The following is an 11,024-nucleotide window of genomic DNA, read 5'->3' on the forward strand; positions in this document are numbered from 1 at the left end:
TTGGTTGTGGGAGCTCATGGTGTTTTAGTTTATTTTTATCTTTTTTCTTCTTTAACCTAGGTAGGACATCAGGCAGTATAATAGCAAGAGCTTGGCGGCGCAACACACCACACCGTTCCGAAGGGAACGCTCTTGACATCCATCCATTCTTCCATCCTTCGGCGAATGAGACGCGAGCTTCGAACAGCGGAGAACAATGAAAGCGGCCGCTTCATTGACGTGCCGGCGGGAAACTGGTATTATGCGGATCCGCCCGACCGCTTGTTTCGTACTATCGTCTGCTCGTGTCAGCTCTCACTCACGGTTGTTTGGGGTGATTGGTTTGGTATCGTTCGAGATTGCGTCGATTGTCATAAAATTGGGCGAACAGGTTGACAAAACGATTAATACCGCCAGAAACCGTGCAAAAGCAACGCAGGTGTACCAGCACAACGCTCAGAAGTACTCGCAACTTCAGGCGACTAACGCGAACGATGATGTGATGTCGATGTGACTTCACTTTTTAGAACAGACGCCTTTACACACATGGATCGCCATTCGAAATTTAGCCAACCGATACTTCTCCGGGCAGAGTAATCGTCCAGCTTGAGCTAAATAAAAGTGAAGTACGTGCTATCTTCCTGTAGAAGTTGCTGCTCCTCTCTTTTAGCTGCGCCGTTAGTTCGCTTAATGTAATATTGCGCACCCGTCGTACGGCGTCCACAAAATCCCTGTGAGACGAACTGCTAAAGTCGAGAATGGCAAAGTGTATAAAACGGGCACCTGGAGGTTGCCAATTTCACTGCATAACCAAAAGTGAATAGACCAATCTTTCTGGTAGGTGCTGATCGTGATGCGCGGTCCTCATTGAGACGTTGGCTCACTGACGAATACAGCCGATTCAGCCGCACTCTCGCTCATTGATGACATTGCAACCCTGCGTTCGGCTAAGAGCACTCTATTCGCAGCCTTTTTACGCTATTATGAACACCACGCAAGAGATACGGTTAAAAATCCGATGCCAGGACTGAGCGCTCAATGGCATGTAACAATTATGCCCCACCATTCTATCGCTGTGGCCATGCACATATTTTTTCCACGTGAAGTGATTTATTTCATCATCAATTAAAACATACATTTTGACACCTGTACTTGTTTTGTAGGGCGACCACATTTCACCGTCGAACAAATGTAATCGCACAGCGCAGGACGCGCCTGCATGTGTCGGAAGTTTCTGTAATGTTATCGATGGTTCCATCTGCTGTCTGTCACCGAAGCTTGTGTCATCTGATCGCATGTAAGCGCGACACGAATGGTGTAGAACTTTGCGGAAGACGCGCGGGTCCCAGCGATTACTCTGGAACGCTCTACGACTGATGTATAAAAGTCGACGCGCTTGACCCGATGATCGGATTTTGACGATAGCCGACTGTGTTCGCCGCTGTCGCCGTTCTTTAAGTTTAGCCTGTTTTTGTGGGCACAGGTTCGCCCAATAAAAGATAGTTTCCTCTTTCACATCATTGCTACTGTGTTCTTTATATGTCACTACCACGTGACATCTGTTGGATGCACTGGGTCAATATTTTATCCATTGGTGCAGCGGGAAAGGGTGGCAAAATGGCAACTGAATGCCTGATAATGCGCCAATCCCCGCGCAGACCAGAATGTTGCACAAGAGTCAGCGTCTCACTCTATGTAATACATAAATGCAGTGAAAAAAAAAACTAAGCCGTGGTTTCTTGCGATTCCGTTTCTGCAACGCGCTGAGAGTTCTCACTCTAAAATATTTAGTTATGTCAATCCATGCTTTTCTATCCGTGCTGGAGCATTTCTTTGTCTTAAAGCGAAGAAACCTGCATGGAACAATCTATACGCACAGACAACATTTGTCGCAATGGCGGCTTCGTTTATTTGGTCACATTTCTCGCTTTCTCATTCCAAAACGAAGGAAAAAGTGCAGCATTGTTTTTCTCGATTGCATTGTTTCAAGACATTATACTTCATTCGGAAAATTATTTGTTGTTGTGCTTCGTTTTTCCAAGGAATGTGCGCACAAATTACGGACACAGTAGTAATACAGCGCTTACTCATCAGCTGATATATGTGCTAATCCACCACGGTAGCCCATGCGCTGCTGAGCTTCACACGAGGCCGGAATGATGAAACACGCCAGCCCTTAAATTGTCATGATCGGAAAAGAACGCCAGGTGATCAAAATTAATTCTGTGTCCGTCACTATACGGCATACCTCGGAGTTAGCTTTAGCACGTAAAAATCCCAGAAATATTTTTTACGAGAATAGGCACAAACCGATATTTGTAATCCGCGACATCAATCAAAGAAAAATTGTGGAAATACGATGCACATATTGCTACTTAATTTAAACGAACCTTTATCGAAGCGGTTAGTTAAACACTATAAATCATAACTGCGCCTGTACAAGAGGCTTCGTTGCGATATCATGCAACTTCCAATACTATTCAATATATATGCTTATGCAGTGCACATGTCTCATGTACCATCCCAAATCAAACAAATAAGTCCCATTGCCCATACCTCCCGTAGCTAATCACATCATATAACATATGTAACACCAGTTTATTTCAAGGTTCTATACACGTTATTCCATGTTTAATCCACAATCTATTGAAACCTGTACAGTTAGTCCGAAGGGGCAAATTTGCAAGGCGTGGGGCATATTTTTCGCATAAGTGTCAATTAGGGGAATGGCGCGGTGACGGTAGCAAGGGCATTGTTCAGCGCGTCTCGGAAATTTCCGTGCAGTAGTGCCACCAGTTGGTCGTGGACGCGGGCCTTTATCGCCTCGTGGTACTGCTATATATATATATATATATATATATATATATATATATATATATATATATATATATATATATATATATATATATATATATATATATATATATAATAGCAGCGCGTATGAAAAAATAGCAGGAGTTTACAGACGTCGCGACCGTGGTCATCAAGAGGGTGATTGCAAGCACACACAGTTTCATTTATACAGTTTTTTTTTTCTGTAGAAACAGACCGAAGCGAGAGACAGACAACCAAAACGTGAATACAAACTTTACGAACTTGCATGTACACCCTGTGACATTAAAAAGAAAAAAAATGGCAATCTATGACCGCGAGGACGTGTACATTTAGCGGCGTCATGAATTCCAACACATGCGTTGGTTCATGTCAAATTCAACGAATACAACAGAGAATACAAACTTGCATGTACATACAGTGGTGCTACAACGGGAGTACAAAGTTGTGCGCACATAGAGTGGCAATATAAAAAAAAAGAAGAAACAATGCAAACCAGGTAGGCAGTTTGTGAATAAACCACTCGTCAACAAGTGCACATTCAGTCGTGTCCACAGGAGAGGAAGGACGAAAGACAGCCAATGGAATCTAATTGAGATCACGCGGTGCCGTTTCCCCATCCACTTTCTTGGTTATTTACGATTCCTAGTAGAAACCTTAAAGTGTTACACAGCGCCACCATTCACAGACCTTGGCGGCGGACGTGAAACAACCTTTCTGCCGCAGGCGTTACGACAACGGGATCTTTTTTTATGGTGAAGGCAACTGGTGAATAAACCGACACATGCTACCTGAATGCATCAATGTTGCCGGATTCGAGGCCCTTGATATGTAATACACGACGAGCAAAAAGGGCTTATAGGGGAGAGGTCTATATATATATATATATATATATATATATATATATATATATATATATATATATATATATATATACATATATATATATATATATATATATATATATATATATATATATAATGTCACATAATGGTCTACAGGCAATAGCGGCAATTACAGCATCAGATGGATTGCTTGATTCATAGCAATTGTTTAAGGAAAAAAAAAACAAAGAAATAGAAATGGACGAAAGAAGAGCTGACTGTGAGCGGGATATGAATCCATGTCTGGATTACGCGTTCGATGCTCTTATCAAGTGAGCTACCATGGCACAACTTTCATATCTACGTTCTTGAGTATTATATTTGTGTTAAATACTCAAGAAATTGGATGGGAAAACACTGGCGAAGAAGCTGAATGGGTAAGTTGATCGCATGCGTAGTGCAAAGATGTGGGTTCGCATCCCACCCGCGGACAGTTGGCCTTTCGTCCATGTACATTTCCCTATGGCATACCACTTCTAGATTAATTTCCGATTGAAATAAGTAGCTCCCCTTTTGCTTTACTTTGTTACTTGGTGTCATTTTTGTGCTGGCTTGATAAGATTGTAATTTATGAAAACCGGACTCCGCACACACACACACACACACGCACCCCCCTCCCCCCCCCACACACACACACGCACGCACGCCCATACACAAAGGGTGTTTCAGTAAACACTTTCAAAACTATTAAAGGTTGCCTGCGGCATGTATCATGACTCTACTTCATGAGTTGGTCTACTCGAAGAGGCGGAAATTATTTGCACAAAAAATTGAAATGCATAGTCACCTAATTACCAAAAGTCACTAATTCAGTTTCTAGGTAATTATTTATGGCTCATACTGCAATTTTTCAGTCAATTCATGGACTTCGCAAGGCGCATCCACTTGGAACGAATTCTCAGGATGACACCAGTTTCGACATAATAATTCCCGAACATTGCGGAGAAATGCACTGGCGTTCCAGCTGGTTTTATAATTGAATGCATAAAACAATGTTTTGTTAAGAAAGTAACTGGCAGAAGCAAGAGACCTGAGCGCTAAGGTAGCAAGGGTGTTGTGCAGAGTCAAAACTTCGAGCATTCTCCAGCTTGACCATCGCTCCTATAAGAATCGACAAAACAAAAAAAGGAGATATTTTGGTGCGGCTTTCATCCTGCAAATGCATAAATAGTCAGCTGCTGCAAGTAATATTAAACCTGCCGCGCATTTACAACTGTGAGCAAATCTTTTAGTAAACCGTTGACTGAGTTCTCATCCTTACAGTGTTCGAAAACTATTGCTGTCGGCAATCTCACGCTGAGCATATCGGTTTTCGTGAAATCAGGTAATGAGTATTCGTCTCGAACAGTCATTTGAATAGAGACCTTAGAATAGTTTAACTGGTCGCCGTACACACAAGGGAATAAATTGTCACTAAGCAATGTGTTTGCGTTACACAAGCCGTTATTTATATTCCATGATTCCATGACGCACTCTCTCATAGCGCTATTACGTTGTATTATTATTATTATTATTACTCATATTATTACGTTGTATCTAAAAGAGTGAACCATCGTTTTGTTTTGTTTTCAAACAGTGCTTTTGCTAGCGAAATAATAGGTCTCTCGACTTACATCGGGCGCTTGTGACCTGGATGAAGAAGTTCGTGTTCTCAGCGAACATGTAGGCGCTGTAGCTGCTTGAGCCAAGGATTTCGTCACCCTTTGCCTTGACCTTATAGGAGACTTGAACGCGATCGAGCGACAAGTGGCAACCGAAAGTCATGTTCGTCGCCTCCGAAGCCGGCGCACCGCAGTCGCCTCGACGTTTGACCATAGACAGGCCGTAAATATGGCCGGAAGTAAACTTAGCCTTGAAGTCTCGGTCCGTGACAAACTTTTTTCAAGCTTGACCTCGAAATTCGCCCCCTGTGCCGGATCGAGGTTGCGGATTCCAAGTTCAAAACCCAGTCGATTGGTGAGCACCGTGTCGATGAAGTTGTTCGAGTCTTGTGCGAGCGCGCAGAGGGCTCCTGAAAAGAAGTTCGGTTGGCGTAGTTAAGTCTTGCCGGCTGTGCTGGCCACTTAGCTCAGTTCTCTTTAAAATCGCATGTAACGCACCTGATGAACAGGTAAGCAATATTCGGCAGGTAGGATTTAGATCTGTTTGCCACGTAGCTAAAGGATATTAAAATAGAAGCATTAATAGACTTGTAGCTGAGTATTTGAGGATTGTGCGTGAATTTCACCCGCAGGATAGTGTGTTAATATTTTTATCTCAAAGAAACCCCCGACAAGACAGAAGGCACACATGACACAGCGCTGTGTCCTCTGTGCCTTCTCTCGTATCGTGCGTTTCTTTGCGCTAAAAATATTAGCATGCAATACGAACTAGGCCCCCAGTGTGTTTTGTCGAGGAAAAGTTTGCATATGGAGTGCTTAAACTAAATGATAATTTTATTTTTAATTTCTTCTCCGAATATCACTGATAATGTTCGCGTGATTTCACAGATTGCATATTCTTTTCACGTAGCCTGTCCTACCCTCTACAAACCAAAAGCCCAAGAATATTGTAGAGAAGTTCCGCCTTTTGCATTGTCCTTTGTAATTTTGTTTTAATAAACAGGTTCCTGTCCTGCACCTGTCTTGTTTAGTCATACGTTCTTGAATAAATATATATCACCTAATCTGCTTGTTGTAGGACTTCTCGGGCCAATATGTCGCACAAACGATGGAATGCAGTCAATAAATTACCAAACTATTGGACTGTGCAATAAGCATGCCGAAATCATAGAGTACGCAAAAGAAACCGCTAATATACTGCAATTAAAAAAATTGCCACGTGTTAGAAAATTAACTACCTGCATGTACATAGAACCAACACTACAATGCTCTGCTCATACTATATAAGTATCAAGTTAAATGCGAATCCGTATTGTCATATTTGTGAATATTTCGTTGTATGTTGCTAATTGCATGCTCTAATGTAAATTTGTTATATGTGAGACACAGATCGTTGTATAACTGACAACTGCATTGTGTATGGTTGATGATTTGCGCGCTTGATTATTTATTTTGCTGATGATGATATAGCTAGTCTTCTCTGTACATAGTGCATTGTTTGTTTTTGTGTTCTGTTTTGCTGTACCTGTCCGAAGTGCTGCAGGAAGAGTGCTGCTCTTCGTACAGGTACAGCAGGCCCAGTCAGGAGACAGATTGTCTCTTTTTGCCTCTCTTCGTGGGAATTTCTTGAAATGTCCGAATGAAAACGTGAACGAAAAAAAAAAACTAATGTCTATGATAGTGGCACCAAAGTGCAAAGGAACTGATATGCAAATTTCGAAGTGATGGAATGATTGTCGGTGCACAGAAACCAAACCGCACAATTACACATTGGCAGAACGAGCTCAAAAAGCGAAATTAACACATTGCCTCCATCGCGTCACAGCATACTCATCGGCACATATTTCAGTGCACTTATACAGGCAAAAATGCTAAAGAACACATAATTGCAAATGGAGGCATTCAGAGACCTGGATTGGGAAGAATTGGGGATAAGAGTTAATGGAGAATACCTTAGTAACTTGCGATTCGCTGATGATATTGCCTTGCTTAGTAACTCAGGGGACCAATTGCAATGCATGCTCACTGACCTGGAGAGGCAAAGCAGAAGAGCGGGTCTAAAAATTAATTTGCAGAAAACTAAAGTAATGTTTAACAGTCTCGGAAGAGAACAGCAGTTTACGATAGGTAGTGAGGCACTGGAAGTGGTAAGGGAATACATCTACTTAGGACCGGTAGTGACTGCGGATCCGGATCATGAGACTTAAATAATCAGAAGAATTAGAATGGGCTGGGGCGCGTTTGGCAGGCATTCTCAGATCATGAACAGCAGGTTGCCATTATCCCTCAAGAGAAAAGTTTATAACAGCTGTGTCTTACCAGTACTGACGTACGGGGCAGAAACTTGGAGGCTTACGAAAAGGGTTCTACTTAAATTGAGGACGACGCGACGAGCTATGGAAAGAAGAATGATAGGTGCAACGTTAAGGGATAAGAAAAGAGCAGATTGGGTGAGGGAACAAACGCGAGTTAAGGATATATTAGTTGAAATCAAGAAAAATAAATGGGGCATGGGCAGGACACGCAATGAGGAGTGAAGATAACCGATGGTCATTAAGAGTTACGGAATGGATTCCATGGGAAGGGAAGCATAGCAGGGGGCGGCAGAAAGTTAGGTGGGCGGATGAGATTAAGGAGTTTGCAGGGACGACGTGGCCACAATTAGTACATGACCGGGGTAGTTGGAGAAGTATGGGAGAGGCCTTTGCCCTGCAGTGGGCGTAACCAGGCTGATGATGATGATGATGATGATGTTGATGATGAATTACCCAGCATGGCGATCTGTCAAGTATATCGCAAAGCAGCAGGGCCATATTGAGAGCAGGAGTGTTTTATGAAATCCGGCTAACATGTGGCAAAGCCCACATAGGAAAAATGCGATGATTGACGAATTATCATGCGCGGTAGAACCAGCTGGCGCGAAGGAAAAGAAACACTGTTATGTTCTGACAAACTTGCCTGCCAATGTGAGGCACGCTTCTCTGCGAATAAAGCTTTAGCAAGAAATTTTAAATAACGACACGCTAGAGCATACAGAGTCTCATTACAATTTGAAACCAGGATGTGGCTGCATTAATGACGCCTTGATAATGCTGTCTAGCGCTTAAATATTACTACAACTGTATAAGCAGCAACTAGCCGACCAAGAAGCTCTACTGAATTTTCGTATGGCCGCGCCACTCGTCTTCGTAAATCTATTCACTTACCAGCGCTACAGAGGAGGAGGATGAGAGCAGATAAAGGGGTCATCGTTGATTTTCAAGAGTTGTAACTTCGCCTGTAAAAATGTTCCCAATGTTAATCACGACTACTTTGCTGTGTCGCGCTATGTTTAGCCTAATGTGAAGCCTCGAAGACGGTTGCGACATCTTGCGCATAATGGTCATACAGAATTTGGAGGCACCGTAGTGAAACTTTAGTTTAGGTTTGTCCTTCGTATGGCTGTTTAACGTTCTCAGTAACATAAGTATCAACGCATAACAACACTGTGAGCACGCGAACGCGTTTTACGCTGTAGCTTTAAAATATTCAGCTTTGAAAATAGATAGCGGAATCGCGATAGGTGTCGATAAAGACATTTGTTATAACGAAGATTTCAATGACCGCACAGAAAGCCATATGATCGTTAGGCAGTTTCTATGTTTAACAAGAAAACTTATTATGTATTGGAAACATGCCTGCTAAACATCCATTCTGAGAGATGCCTGAATTCTGTCACATCAGCTGGATTCCTTGGAGAGGTTGACACTATGTGCAAAAGAAATGAATGGGTAATGCAAGTTGATAACAACATATCGCTAAGAAACTTGTAATATAGTCCTAGAGTTCGTGTTCGACTTGTGGAATTGAAACTGAGCAGTGGTAACGTAACAAGCCTTTAGCAGAAATCGTGTACTTGATACCTGTTTCAAGAGATACATATATAAAAGTAGCCGCGATCTAGATTGATATTTCACGTAGCTTTTGCTTATAAACTTTCAAGTTAGATCTCTGAAAGAGTGGCGCTGAGCATAAAATGTGTAATAAATTGAGATTATCCACTACAGCTTGGCTACATTTTCACATATGCTGAATTGTAATCGTTTACTTTGAGAACTGAACATTCTTATTGAATATCATCACGCTGCAACTTGTCCTGCACGTAATGTGCATTTCTTTAGGGGAGAGTCGAGAGGTTTGGGACGGTTGGAGGAATTGGACATCTGGTGTATCTCTCTAACGACTAGTTCAAAAACGTTCTCTCATTACTCACGAGAAAGCACAAGGATATCGATAGCCTGGCTGTATTGGCGGACGTCTTTGGCAGGTGCAAGTTGCTGTGCAAAGAAATCGTCTGATTCACATGTAAAAACTAAATATCTGCTATCTCAATTACAGCTTTCTCATGTATGAAGTACTTAGAGATCGCTAATACAAATTATCTCATGCAGTAAAAAGTTTGGGTCTAAGGAGACAACTTTCGACATAGAAGGTTTCTTTGTTTGGGTGACGTAGCTCGGGAGGAATGGCACAGTTAAGATGAAGGTGGAACGGGACACTGTCCCATTCCTCCCGGCAATAAGACTAGTGCTGTGACTAGGGACTCTGCTGCAAGGCTGAGCACCATTAGCCCCTAAAGCAGTTATTTTCGTTTATTTCATATTTGGAGCTTATAAATATTCGTCGCCATGAAAATGGCATGAGATAAAAGACAGGCTGGCTAGATAAAAATTAACGTTTGTACATTCTAAATAGCGAACAAAAGAGGCGTGATAAAACGATCATATTCTTTCATTCACGAGCTCTGATTACTGCAGTACCCCTGCGAACATTCCGGGAGAAGGGCACAAATAGTAGGCTGCAGCTACGGTGCGGTTTAATGCATGCAACGAATTAAGTTGAAGCCAACTTATTAGGACTTTGTGAGGGTGCTTGTTTACATTTGAATGATACTGCTCCATTTGAATTTTCAGAAAGATGGCAAGGGTCTACAAGAAAAAAGCATCCCGAGAGGGCTCGGACATAGAACGTTTGATGCTGGATGCTGTTAGATTAGTGCGCGAAGAAAAAAAAGTATAAGGGCCGTGGCAGAAGCTCCTAAAGTATCAAAATTATCCATTGGTCGAGCAGTAAAGAATTACAAGATTTGCAGTGAGAGACACAGTACCTTTTTCAGCTCTAACTTCTTCTGAGGTATGGTCTTCACAGCAGAAGATGAAGTACTCTTGAAGGAATATTTGCTTAAGGCAAGCAAGGTGCATTATGGGCTTACAAGGATGGAGGTTCGTTCGTTGGCATACCAGTTTGCAACAGCATTAAGTCACAAGTGCCCATCATCATGACAAGTGAACAAGTTAGCTGGAAGAGTCTGGTTTCTCGGCTTTATGGACCGTCATTCCGAGCTATCGCTTCGATTGCCGGAAGCGACCAGTTTCGGCGGGGCAACGAGCTTCAACAAGCACAACGTCGATGCTTTCCTTTCAAATCTGAAAAGCGTCTACGACCGACACAAGTTAACTCCAGACCACATCTACAACTGTGACGAAATACGCTTCACAACTACTCACAATCCGCCAAAGATTTTCGCAGCACTTGAAGAGAAGCAAATTGGTCAGGTCACATCGGCAGAACGCGGCGAATTGGTGACCGTCTTGTGCCCTGTCAATCCCATAGGAAACGCTGTGCCACCGGTATTCATTTTTCCACGGGTGAGATTTAAAGATTTATTTCCTGCAGGGCGCCCTAGCCG

The 11,024-nt window shown here is 42.5% G+C and overlaps 1 pseudogene; it reads left to right on the plus strand.

Annotated features, from left to right (window-relative positions):
• Positions 1-10,252: 10,252 nt before the first annotated feature.
• LOC142574695 (uncharacterized) lies at positions 10,253-10,992 on the plus strand (annotated as a pseudogene).
• The last annotated feature ends 32 nt before the right edge of the window (positions 10,993-11,024 follow it).

The sequence above is a fragment of the Dermacentor variabilis genome, chromosome 3 (genome assembly GCF_050947875.1).
Source record: "Dermacentor variabilis isolate Ectoservices chromosome 3, ASM5094787v1, whole genome shotgun sequence".
In the NCBI taxonomy this organism is placed as follows: domain Eukaryota; kingdom Metazoa; phylum Arthropoda; class Arachnida; order Ixodida; family Ixodidae; genus Dermacentor; species Dermacentor variabilis.